Source organism: Ornithorhynchus anatinus, chromosome X5 (genome assembly GCF_004115215.2).
Source record: "Ornithorhynchus anatinus isolate Pmale09 chromosome X5, mOrnAna1.pri.v4, whole genome shotgun sequence".
NCBI classification, from domain to species: Eukaryota; Metazoa; Chordata; class Mammalia; order Monotremata; family Ornithorhynchidae; genus Ornithorhynchus; species Ornithorhynchus anatinus.
Genome location: NC_041753.1, coordinates 48,907,457 through 48,920,160, shown reverse-complemented (window position 1 = coordinate 48,920,160; position 12,704 = coordinate 48,907,457). Strand labels below are relative to the sequence as shown.

General features: G+C 38.2%; 1 protein-coding gene across 40 annotated transcripts in view; it reads right to left on the bottom strand.

Annotated features, from left to right (window-relative positions):
- Positions 1 to 12,704, bottom strand: part of PTPRD (protein tyrosine phosphatase receptor type D) — a 1,860,044-nt gene that overhangs the window by 1,181,219 nt on the left and 666,121 nt on the right. For all 40 annotated transcript variants that reach the window (XM_029056273.2, XM_029056261.2, XM_029056268.2 and 37 more), the window contains exon 5: positions 3,898 to 3,942. The gene's annotated coding sequence lies outside the window, so the exon portion shown is untranslated. The remainder of the gene's footprint in view (positions 1 to 3,897; positions 3,943 to 12,704) is intronic.

Genomic DNA, 12,704 nt, shown 5'->3' with positions numbered 1-12,704 from the left:
GTAAATTCCTTCATCTAATAGCATCAATTCACCAAACTTGTCCACATAAGACTGTTCAGTAAATTCCTGGCTAGAAGTACCAAATAAAGCTTTTTTTTTTTTTTTTTAAATTGCTCACACACTAACCCTTGGGGCTAGTCTGAGTAACTGCTACTAAGTTGAATTATACCAGTATACATCTTCCACACATTAAATTGCAATTTTACCTTTCAGCTATGTTTGCTTTTAAATGGTAGATGTACTATAAATTAATAAAAAAAATAGAACTTTTAAATGATGATTTTTGAGCACATTTATTCAGAATATAAATTTAGGAGCTCAATTTTTAGTAAAACAGCTTCCAGATCAAAATAACTTTCAGAAGCATTTGAGCACACATACTTGCTTAAATAAATGTGTAGATGTATGCCTCATAGTGAAATTGATGTCAGATTTTTGGAAAATAAGCAAAGGTACAATATTTGGTGATCCCAAACCATCACACATGTGTTATGAATATAAAATCTAAAAGTGTGATGGTTTGGGATCACCAAATACTGCTCCTTTTTCTTCTTGTCCAAAAATCTGACAACTTTGCTAGGAAACGCAGACATCTACATACATACACACATATTTGAATGTATTCAAGGAAATGTTTTCCCACTAATAGCATTCCTTTAAAAGTCCTGCTTCTTTGGACAAAAGGCTGGGAGGGAAATAATAATTTGATTGACTTTTCCTCTGCATTCTGGTCCTCTTTGGTATTTCTTAAATTTTCAACTATAAATGTTTATTTTGAAATTTCTTAAGGCTTATTGAAGACAATACTTTTAACATTTTAAACCAGACACCATGCTTTTTTTCTGAGGCTGATAAATCATCACTTTACAAACACATTTTGCACTTTTTGGCTGTATCAAAACAGAAGTAGTAGTGATAGTGTGCAATTTTTTTTAAACCAATACTCTGGCTGATGCCAAGCTGTTTATACAGCTGATTCAGGAATGGCAGTGATCTGGACCAAAGCAGCCCCTGGCCAACTATACGCCCTAGGTCAATAATTTGGAGTGTCTCCCTGGCTAAACAGGTGGAAATGATTAACAAATTCAAAAGCTGCACATAAAATAAAAATGCACAATTAACTGTGGGAAAACCATCTCCCTTTCATTTTTAAGATAATTTGTAAATTCTTAAGGCATTGGGCCTCGAGGAGGTTGAGCTTTTCCCAGGAAGAAAGTACAATGTGATAAATGCAGAAAGAGGTAGCAATGAGTAGCATTAAGAACAGGGTTTATGTTGCATATCTATTGAAAAGCAGGATTATCTCCATTTTAATGAATCTGATTTTGTTTCATAGCAAATGGCATGCCAAAGCCTTGACACCTCAAAGATTCCTGCCTTGAGCCATTCGTTCATTTCCTATCTAGAAGATCATATTCTGGAATATTTTCCTGGACGTGCTTAAACTCAATTGAAATCCGAAGAGGAGCAGATGACTAGAGTATAGCATGAAGGAAAAAATATACATGAACATATATATCTATAGATATAACATAAAGAAGAAATGGAAAGCATCTCATTCACAGGTCAGAAAAGCTGTATGATATGTATCCCTAATATGAAAATTTCATTTATTTATAAGGAATTTCAATACTAGCAAGACACCATATAAAGAGTAGGTAATTCCATTGAACTTGGGTCTGAATGTTGAAGGGGCAATTGTATAAGCAGCACACAAAAATATCAAATATATTTTTCTGACATTCAATTGAGTTAAAAAATGGAAAGATTACTTGTTTTGATGTCTGCTTCCCACCCCTCTAGAGTGTAAACCCGATGTGGGCTGGGATTGTCTCTTTTTATTGCTGCATTGTACTTTACAAGAGCTTAGTACAGTGCTCTGCACAAATTAAGTGCTCAATAAATGCAACTGAATGAATGAATGACTAGTATGAGAACGATTGAATATTCTATATGCCTTTCCAACATTTTCCACTCATTTACTACCACTTGTATTCAGTTTATGCAAAGCTGAAAACTACTGCTACTTTCACCAAGCATGCAATCTTGATACCGGAGGAAGTCTTATGAAATCTACTATTCCATCCCCTCTTAACAGACAGGACTTGACCCATCCTAGACTGGTGGGAATCTAGCTTCTGTTTGAAAAACTTCCAAAGATCAATATTTTAAAACTCACGCCAGGATTTTTAAATCCCTCTGTGCTTCTAATCAAAATCCCATTTTCCTTCATTATAGTCTCACATTCTTCCTATTACCACTAAAGTTACATTCATATCCCTGAAGACCATTAAGACCTCAACCTCTTGTTCTAGAAGTGAAATAATTCCACTTTCTTTAACTTTTCTTTAGATGTCTTAGTTACATCTTTTTAGCCTCTCCTGAACATTTGCCTGGTTTTCGTCATTCCCATTTTTCCATTTGCAGGGCCACCAGCACTTAGAACAGTGCCTAGCACATAGTAAGTGCTTAACAAATACCATCATTATTATTATTTCTTAACCATCATGCCTCTCAGAGCCCACCCATAGTGGCTCATCAGTACTACCAAATATTTATTTGTCAAAGATCAATCTGGGACCACTGATTTTCTCTACCCAGAGTCTACAAAGTGTCTTAAAACTAGTTTAAGTCTTTATATATTGACATTATGCTTGCTGTTTCAACAGTTGTAGTTTTAGGTTCATCTATGGACCTTTTTTTGCCACAATCATATTTATCAGACATCTTCCCTTTATTGTATTCTTGCATTCTTCTTTTAGTACAGTGCACACAGTAACTGCTCACTAATGACTATTGATTGATCATTGAATCTGTCCCCACTTAGTTTTTTTACTCCAGTTATTCAAGATCAGTTTGAATTTAATTTTAGGATGACCATTCAAATTGCATGGTCAGGAACAGTCCTAGAAATTCATGCCTCTAGGGCATCATTTCCAGGATTGTGGTGTCAATATTTCATCCTGATGATTATGTTCATTCTCTTCATTCCATGTAAGTCTATGAGAATTTATTCAGGCACTAAAATGACATTCCAGACTCCCTTCATGAATGAACTATCTGTTGGGTAGAAAATACCTCCTGGCTCCCCCTGCTCTCATCTACTCCAACCGAGGGATCTATCTTTTGCAGCACATGTCCCAGTTGAAGTTGCCAGGTTTATCCTCACTCTAATCCAATCTTCCAATGTTCTAGTCAGCTCTTTCAGGTCAGTGTTCTCCACAGATTTATCCCCACTAGCTTTTCATTCATATTATTAAAAAAAAAACCCAAAAACCCGTTAAATTACACTGTGCTAAAGATTACCTCTATTCCAAGGATAACATGATTAAAAAAACAAGCCACACAAGAACTTGTGTGCAGAATTAAGGTTGGGTCTTAGACCATATCTTGAATTCAGATAATATTTTTGATATTTAGCAGCTCTAAATGATATAGAGGCCTTCCCAAATTAAGCCCCCTTTTCCTCAGCTTCTCCTCCCTTCCACGTCACCTTGACTTGCTCCTTTTGCTCTTCCCCCAATCTCCCCACCCCACAGCACTTATGAATATATGTATATATCTATAATGCTATTTATATTGATGCCTGTTTACTTGTTATGATGTCTGCTTCCCCCCACTCTAGATCGTAAACCCACTGTGGGCAGGGATTGTCTCTATTGCATTTTACTTTCCAAGTGCTTAGTACAGTGCTCTGCACACAGTAAGTGCTCAATAAATGTGATTGAATTAATGAATGTAGATGTTAACATTTAATATGCCTGACCTCGATCAAGATGGATAGTTAAGATGGATAGTTACCTGGATTATTATGCCATGTTATTAAGACTTAACATTTTAGCACTTTTTACATGATAGAATAAAGATATCTTGGAGTAAATCATTAATTTATCATACCTTTCTCCAAGGCACATCCTGTTGTTCTCGTCTCAGGACAGAGAGCTAGAATAGAAACCCAAAAAAGAAAGTTTTAGTGCTTCTTATAAGTTCATCATGAGGAAAAACACATACTGCAGAAAATAATGATATTAGAAACTTAATCCTAGTTTAAGGTTCAACATGGGTTTAATATCTATTCTTATTTTGGCAATATGAGAGTGTGCAACACCAGTTAGCTTCCACTGGAGCAAATCCTTCATACTCAAAAATGAAAATTCATAGTTTATTTCCTAATTTTACTATTTGGTATGTATTTATTTCCCAAGTCCTTCTCTAAATGTCAGATGAGGTGCTATAATAGCAGAGCAATTTGTATTTAGGAAGGAAGAACATGCCATTTTCAGCTATTGCTTTATTGACCAAGAATGGAAGCATGACACTTTAGCAACACCAGAACGGAGGGAAATTCTAATTAGAAGCAGCCACTGAAATGAATGCACAGAGTTAGAGCTGTGTTAGGGTTAAAGAAGCAGCAAAGCCTAGGGGATAAAGCATGGGTCTAGAAATCAGAAGGATCTGGGTTCTAAACCCAGCCCCACCACTTGTCTGCCGGGTGACCTTGGGCAAGCCACTCAACTTCTCTGTGCCTCAGTTACCTCATAAGTAAAATGGGGATTAAATCGGTGAGCCCCACGTGGGACATGGACTGTGTCCAACCTGATTACTTAGTATCTATCCTAGCACTTAGAACAGTGCCTGGCACATAGTAAGCACTTAAATGCCATAAAAAAGATCTGGGGCACTGAAAAGAGATTGCGTTCTTTTTGTCGTTTTACTTAATACTCAACACAATCATAAGAGCAAATGAATGAAATTTAAATTCCACACTTTCCATCCTTATGATTATGTTATTTCCTGAAAAATATCAAGCAAATAATATTTCACTTGTCTTTGTATATAAAATTGACATTAGAAACCAATTATGTTCACAGAACCATTACGATGATGATGATGATGATAGAGTCTCCCACCAGAAACAACAGAAAAGCCCTGATCGCGAGCATTCAGGACCAGGAACCTAAGCAGAGGAATGGACTATCTTGCTATTTATGTAGCCCCATCAGCAGCAACAAGAATGAGTTGGGTCATATTGAGTCACAAAGGCCAACAACCTAGCAGGCAGGCAAGAATGCAGCACAATGCCAAGGATATGTGCTATCTTGACCCATGTTAGCCAGCCACTGGCAGAAGTTGGACTAGTACCGAGGTTTCCTGATTCCCAGGGTGCTTTTCTCATACTATTGGCTGTGTTGCATTATTCTGGGAATAGGTAATTGGATCAGCAATGAGCATGGAATTTGGCCCATGTAGTTATAGGCCATTATTCAAAAAATTATTTTCAAAACCACATTTGCTCTTTTTTTAAAAAAAAATGGTACTTGCTGAAAGCTTACTACGTGCCAGGCACCATACTAAGCATTGGGGTAAATATAAGATAGGTGGGTTGGGCACCATCCCTGTCCCAGACAGGGCCCACAGCCTTAATTCCCGTTTCCAGGGAGGTTACTGAGGCACAGGGAAGTTAAGTGACCTGGCCTAGATAACAAAGCAGACAAGTAGTGGTGCAGGAATTAGAACCCAGGTTCTCTGACTTCCAGGCCTGTGCTCTTTCCATTAGGCCATGCTTTATATTCTTCCACATTTATATCTGCTGCTTCTACCCATGATTTTCCCAGACTTAGACAAACTATCCTGCATGAAAGCAGCAGGCAAGTTCTGAGCAATTATAATTCAAATGAGAAACACTAGTTACAGGTATATTAAACGAACAATGAAAGAAAGTCCTGAGTCCATGTCCATTTAGTAGTAGTAATAGTATTTATTATTAAGTACTTCCTAGGTGAACTGTACTAAACTCTGGGACTGTAGTTACATAATTCAAAACTTTCACAGTTGTGATGAAAATCATGCTGAATAATTATAAAGAGAATAGATTTTATATGTGATCTTGAGCCACTGCACTTCTAGTAAAAAATAAAGTTACATGTGCAACTCCATATATTTCTCCCAATTTTGCCCTTTGCAGACACGTGTTCATATATATTTATGTACACACACTCCAATAAAAATCTGGTTCCCCAAAACCAATAAGGTGAACTGTGAAATGATGAGAACAATCATACATTGTTGCACCATATGGAAATCCAGCTGGTACAGACAAACTCCTCCTTGGTCCTTCAGACCAGCAGGTATCATATATATAATACAGTGGATGGGTAATTCCTGAGTAATAATTTCCTAAGTGATACTTAGAGATCAGAACAATGAATGCAGCCCATTTGCCTAATTGACACTGAGGTGAATTACCTCTCCATACAATTAGAATGATTAAAAACTTTGTTACCTTCCTATTGCTCAAATGTAAAAAAGACTGATGATAAATGATTGACTCGAGTTGCTAATAATCCAACTAAATCATCTTGGTATTTCCCCCTCAATCAACTAATGTGCTTTTACCTTAAAAAATATGCTTAGTGAGGGGCAATGAAAATATGCATAAGCCACCTGATTATCAACTTGAGTATATCAGAAGAGCAGTAAAAAAGATGACATTAGTCAACTAGCCAAAAGAATGCTGTGTTCTTCCATTATGTAAATTATTAGAAACATAAAGCTACACCATGGTTGAAGATACAGCTAACTGAAATTTTAAGCAATATAGAAACATTTTTATTTTTGATAAAAGGTGCAATTTAATTTTCTTTAGAAATTCAAATATCAAAACATCAGCTAAATAATGAGAAAAATCTCTGTAGGGGAATATTTTCTCAGGTATTTACATTAACAAGAAATATGGAAAATATCTGAACTAATATAAACCTTTAAATACAAGCTTATCTGATGGCTATTTTACGCAAATGATGGGATAATTTTGAGAGTTATTTTGCTCTTGCAAATACACTCAATATCAAAATGTTCAAAGACTAACCTTTAAATAATCTTTGCTCAGTATTGATTAGATAGGAATTACAAAAGTAAGAAGGCATGCAATGCTGTAGTTTTTTTGATTGTTTTCAAAGACCTCCTTCTCAACAAAGGCCTAAAAAGCAAGGGAATGATAATTCCTCAAAGTAGTCCATGAAATAGACTAAATATGGACAGTGAAAGAAATGTGTGTATGCGCAGTGTTTCATAAGGGGAAAATTAAAACAGTGGCTCCCCGGTTTGAAATATAGTAGCAGCCATTAATTGTGAACACAGTGGTAAAACTCCTTGTTCATACAATAAAAACGGGACTGCAAATCATTCCAGTGCTTTCAAATACACATACTGGAATACTTTCAGAAATCATTCTTTGACAAAAATGACTTTGAAAGAGAAGTCATTATTGCACATCAAAAACCTATAACACGGTACCTTTGTATAAAAAGGAATAATTGTGTCATCAGAAAAACATTCCCTAATTCTCTAATCACATTCCAGTAAAAATGCATAATGAAACACATTATGGCAAAACAGTGTAGTTGGTTCAAACTTGCCTTCATACCTAAGCCCATAGAGCCATACAGAATATCATGCATCATTTGCTGTCCAAATATTAAAATAAAAAAATTCCAAATAGTTTCTATTCAGTTAAAATTAAAATTCTAGCCAGTTATTAAGCCACAAAATGGTATTTGCTCTTTTCCACTCTAACAGCAATAGAGCTAATCACGTCACATATGCCGAATTTGAAAGCACAGACCATGTAGCTAGTCATGGAAGATTTTCTCACAGCTACAACATTTTTCTTTGTCAAGCTTGTCAGAAGATTGTAAGGACTGCATCAGAGTTACTCTGCATCATCTTATTTAAATGGAAAATCCTTTAAGAGGTTCCATCTCTTTCCATCCATCTCAGCATTTCTATAGGGAAAAATTCCATTTTGTTTTCATCTTCCCAACTGAAAACCTCATCTTGGCCTCAAGTTCAAATGATACATTTCTAGAAGCCTTACATGATAAATCAAATCACACGTTGAATTTCGGGAATCTCAAATACTGAAAAGCTAATACAAAAGCCAAATCTTTTGTTTCACACTCTTAAAAAATACCCCTACTCCAGTAAGTGCCAAGAATCTCAAACTGAAACTAATAATTAATTTTAAAAATATAAAGAGAACATTAGACATTCAAATGAAGATGAAAAGAACACCCAGTGGTGAATTTAGAGATATGTCTGAATATCCCATCCAGCCTATTTATACATGGGTGTTAAAAGACATCCCAAGGGAAAACCTGTTGGCCATACGCACCCCTCATTACTGCTACCCCAGGTTCTAGCAATGTGTACTATCAGTACCTACTGGCATTCACACTAGCTGGGAGGCATGATAAATAGCCACTCACATGCAGTAGCCATAAGGGTAGAAAGAGAAAGCTTCAAATACTTTAAAGGGTGCCAGAGGCATGGTTTCTTTCATGCTCCTCTTCCCTAGGGAGCCACTTCAATTGCCTTTTACCCAAGAAGTTCCTTCCAAATACATTGTGTTACTAGGTTGATGAACCCCAAATTTAAGACTCTGAATACTTTTCTTTCAAATTGTGAAAACCATTTAGGGGAAAAACAAACCATATTTTAATTTCCACATTCAAATCTTTGATTTGAAGGCAGGATTAAGAACTGGATCCCAAACTGGTCAAATAAAGGGAATTTGGTTATTAGTATATACTATATTAATTAGTATGTATATTAATAATCCCCAAAACAAAGATCCTGTAAAATATATATTATAAACTTATTCTATATTCATCTTCTGTACGCAGTCCTCTGTTACTGACTACTGTGTGCAATAACTTTGCGACATTTTGTGACCTTGTAAAAATAAAACAGAAAGTTGAAAACAAGTACTTAAGCGTAAACAAATGAGTGGTAAAGTAAGAATACTATAAAACAATTAGAAACATTTTATGATCAAAAAAAGACGACTAGCACATAAAAGGAAATAGGAATTCTTATGTCTGAGAGCACGATTTGAACGCTGGCATAATGACTGATTCTTATAGCACCAACCAATAATATATGATGCTAGAGGATCAGAGATCATGACAGATATCAATATCAATCACTGATATTTACTGAGGGCTCACTGTGTGGAGGGTCCTGTATTCAGTGCTTGGGAGAGTACAATACAATGGAGTAGGTTCAGTGTGAGCTTGTGTGGGCAGGGAATGTGTTTGATGTTATATTGAACTCTCCCAACTGCTCAGTACAGTGCTCTGCACACAGAAAGTGTTCAATGAATGATTCACAATAGTAAGAGAACTTACATCTTACTATTATACACTCCCAGAGGATGAGCACAGTGCTCTCGGCACCCATTTCCTTAGGCTCCCAGTACAGAAAGTGCTCAAAAAATATAGATAATATATAGCTAAGGTACAGATCTCTCCATATACACATACACATTATTTAACTTGTGTGTGTGCCCAACACTGGGCAGGGATTGTCTCTATCTATTGCCGAATTGTACATTCCAAGCACTTAGTACAGTGCTCTGCACATAGTAAACACTCAATAAATACCACTGAATGAACATTCAGTCTTAATCCCCAGTAATACCTAATCACTGTTGATGATTATGATGGCATTTGTTAAATGATTACTATGTGTGAAGCACTGTTCTAAGCGCTGGGGGGCAGGGTGGAAAGAGCACGGGCTTGGAAGTCAGAGGTCGTGGGTTCAAATCCCAGCTCTGCCACTTGTCAGCTGTGTGACTGTGGGCAAGTCACAACTTCTTTGTGCCTCAGTTACCTCATATGTGAAATGGGGATTAAGACTGTGAGCCTCACGTGGGACAACGTGATTACCCTGTATCTACCCCAGCACTTAGAACAGTGCTCTACACATAGTAAGTGCTTAACAAATACCAACCTTATTATTACAAGGTGATCAGATGATTGTCCCACGTGGGGCTTACAGTCTTGATCCCCATTTTACAAATGAGGTAACTGTGGCAGAGAGAAGTTAAGTGACTTGCCTAAAGTCACACAGCTGACAAGTGGCAGAGCCAGGATTAGAAGCCATGACCTCTGACTCCCAAGCCCAGGTTCTTTCCACTGAGCCACACTGCTTCCCTGTTGGTAAATAAGTTCTGGCCTCTCCCTGACCCTTCCTCCCCTGGGCTGTGCCATTACCATTTTCCCCTGTTGGAACAGATTTCTTTACCTTTCTAGATCCCAAACTCAGCCTCTTCTCCTCTTAAGTCTCCCCAACAGCCCCCACTTGGAACTGGTTTTTAAGCTAGTGAACAACAAATAATTTGAACAAGGGCCATGCTAGCTTCCAGTTTATCAAAACAAAAAACACCTGGCCACTCATTCTCAGTCTTTTACAGGCTCCTCCTCTGCCTCTCATCCATAACTGTGGGATTCCCTCAAGGTTCAGTTATGGGTCCCCTTCTATTCTCTATCTACACCCATTCCCTTGCAGAACTCATTTACTCCCATGAATTCAACTACCATCTCTATAGGGTTAATTCCCATCTCCAGACCTGATCTCTCTCTCTAGTCTTGCGTATCCTCCTGCCTTCAGGACATCTCTAGTTGGCTGTCCCCCCAGCACCTCAAACCTAACATGTCCAAAACATAACTCCTTATCTTCCCACCCAAACCCTGTCCCACTGATTTTCCATCATTGTAGACAGCACCACCATCCTTCTTGTCTCACCATCCTGTAACCTTGGCGTTATCTGACTCATCTCACTTATTCAACCCACATATTGAGCCCTTCACCAAATTCTGTTGGTTCAATATTCACGACATCACTAAAATCTTCCCTTTCTTCTCCAAACTGCTACCATGTTAAGACACTTATTCTATCCACCTTGTTGACTGTATAAGCTTCTTTGCTGAACCTCCCTGCCACCTGTCTCTCCCCACTCCAGTCCATACTTCACTCTGCTGCAAGGATCATTTTTCTACAAAACCCTTCAGTCCATGTTTCCCCGCTTCTAATGAACATCTAGTGGTTGCTTATCCACTTAGAGGTTGCAAACAAACTCCTTACCATCAGCTCTAAAACACATAATCACTTTGTTCCCTCCTACCCTCACTGCTCTCCTATTATAACCCAGCCAACACACATTGCTCCTCAAATGCCAACCTACTTATTGTACCTTGGTCTCATTTATCTCACCACTGACCACATTGTCTCTGGCCTGGAATGCCCTCTTTCCTCATATCTGACAATCATTCTTTCCACCTTCAAAGCCTTAAGGCACATTTCCTTCAAGAGCCCTTTTGTGACTAAGCTCCCATTTCCTCTTATTCCACTCCATTATGTGTAACCCTTGACTTGGATTTATTCTCTGTATTAATCCCTCTGTCGGCCATACAGTACTTATGTACATATCCATAATACAGTGCTTGGCGCTTGGAATGGTGCTTGGCAGATAGTAAGCGCTTAACAAATACCATCATTATCTTTTATATTAATGCCTGTCTCCCACTCTAGACTATGAGCACATTGTGGACAGGGAATGTGTATCAACCCTGTTATAATAAACTATCCCAAGCATTGAGAGGAATAACTGGAGGGAGCCACGGGGTCAAGGGAGGGTTTTTTTTGTTTTTTGTTTAGGATAGAGGAGGCATGAGCACGTTTGAAAGCAGTGGGGAAAATGCCATTGGAGAGTAAATAGTTGAAGATGGGGGTCAGGGAGGAGGCAAGCGCTTTGATATCCTGTGAAGGAATAGGATCAAATGGGCAGGTGGAGGGAGTGGATTTTGAGATAAGGTGGGAGATCGCCTTTTGAGATACTTCTGGGAAATCTGGGAGAGTAGAATAATGGGCAGGGGGAGAGAAGGGTTGTAGAGGATTAAGGGAGACTTTACCCAGACTACACACTTAGCTCCTCCAATGGCCACCAACTTACCGTACCTTGATCTCATCTTGACAAACGTGTTCATGCCAACTCCTTGCCCATGTCTTTCCTCTGGCGTGAAACTCCCACCTACTTCATGTACAACAGACCACCACTCTACCCACTATTAAAGATTTATCAAAATCACATCTCCTCAAAGAGGACTTCCCTAAGCCCTCATTTCCCCAACTTCGTCTTTCAAACCACCTATGCACTTGGATCTGTACCCTCTAAGCACTTGATATACACCCCACCCTCAGCCCCACAGAACTTATTTGCATGTTCATATTGCATTTTAATGTTGTTTCTAACTCTAGGCTTTAAGTTACTGGTGGGCAGGGAACACATGTACCCAACTGAGAAGCAGTGTAGCCCAGTGGAATAAGGATAGGTCTCGGAGTTAGAGGACCTGGGTTCTAATGCTTACTCAACTACAAGGTCTTCTGTTTGACCTTGGGCAAGTCACAACTTCTTTGTGCCTCAGTTACCTCACCTTTAAAATGGAGATTCATTCATTCATTAGTATTTGAGTGCTTAGTATGTGCAGAGCACTTGAAAGAGCGCTGTATTAAGTGCTTGGAAAGTACAATTCGGCAACAGAAAGAGACAGTCCCTACCCAAAAATGGGTTCACAGTCTAGAAGGGGGAGACAGGCAACAAAACAAAACAAGTAGACAGGCATCAATAGCATCAAAATTAAGACTGTAAGCACCATATGGGACAGGGACTGTTTCCAAGCTAATTAGCTTTCATCTACCCCAATGCTTAGTACAGTGCCCGACAAAGTGCTTATTAAGTGCCATTAAAAAAAAATGTTGCACTGTACTCTCCCAAGTGCTAAATTCAGTGCTCTGCACACTATAAGCACTTAATAATTAATACTGATTGAGTCTATGGGAAAACACCCCATAATAGAGCTAGT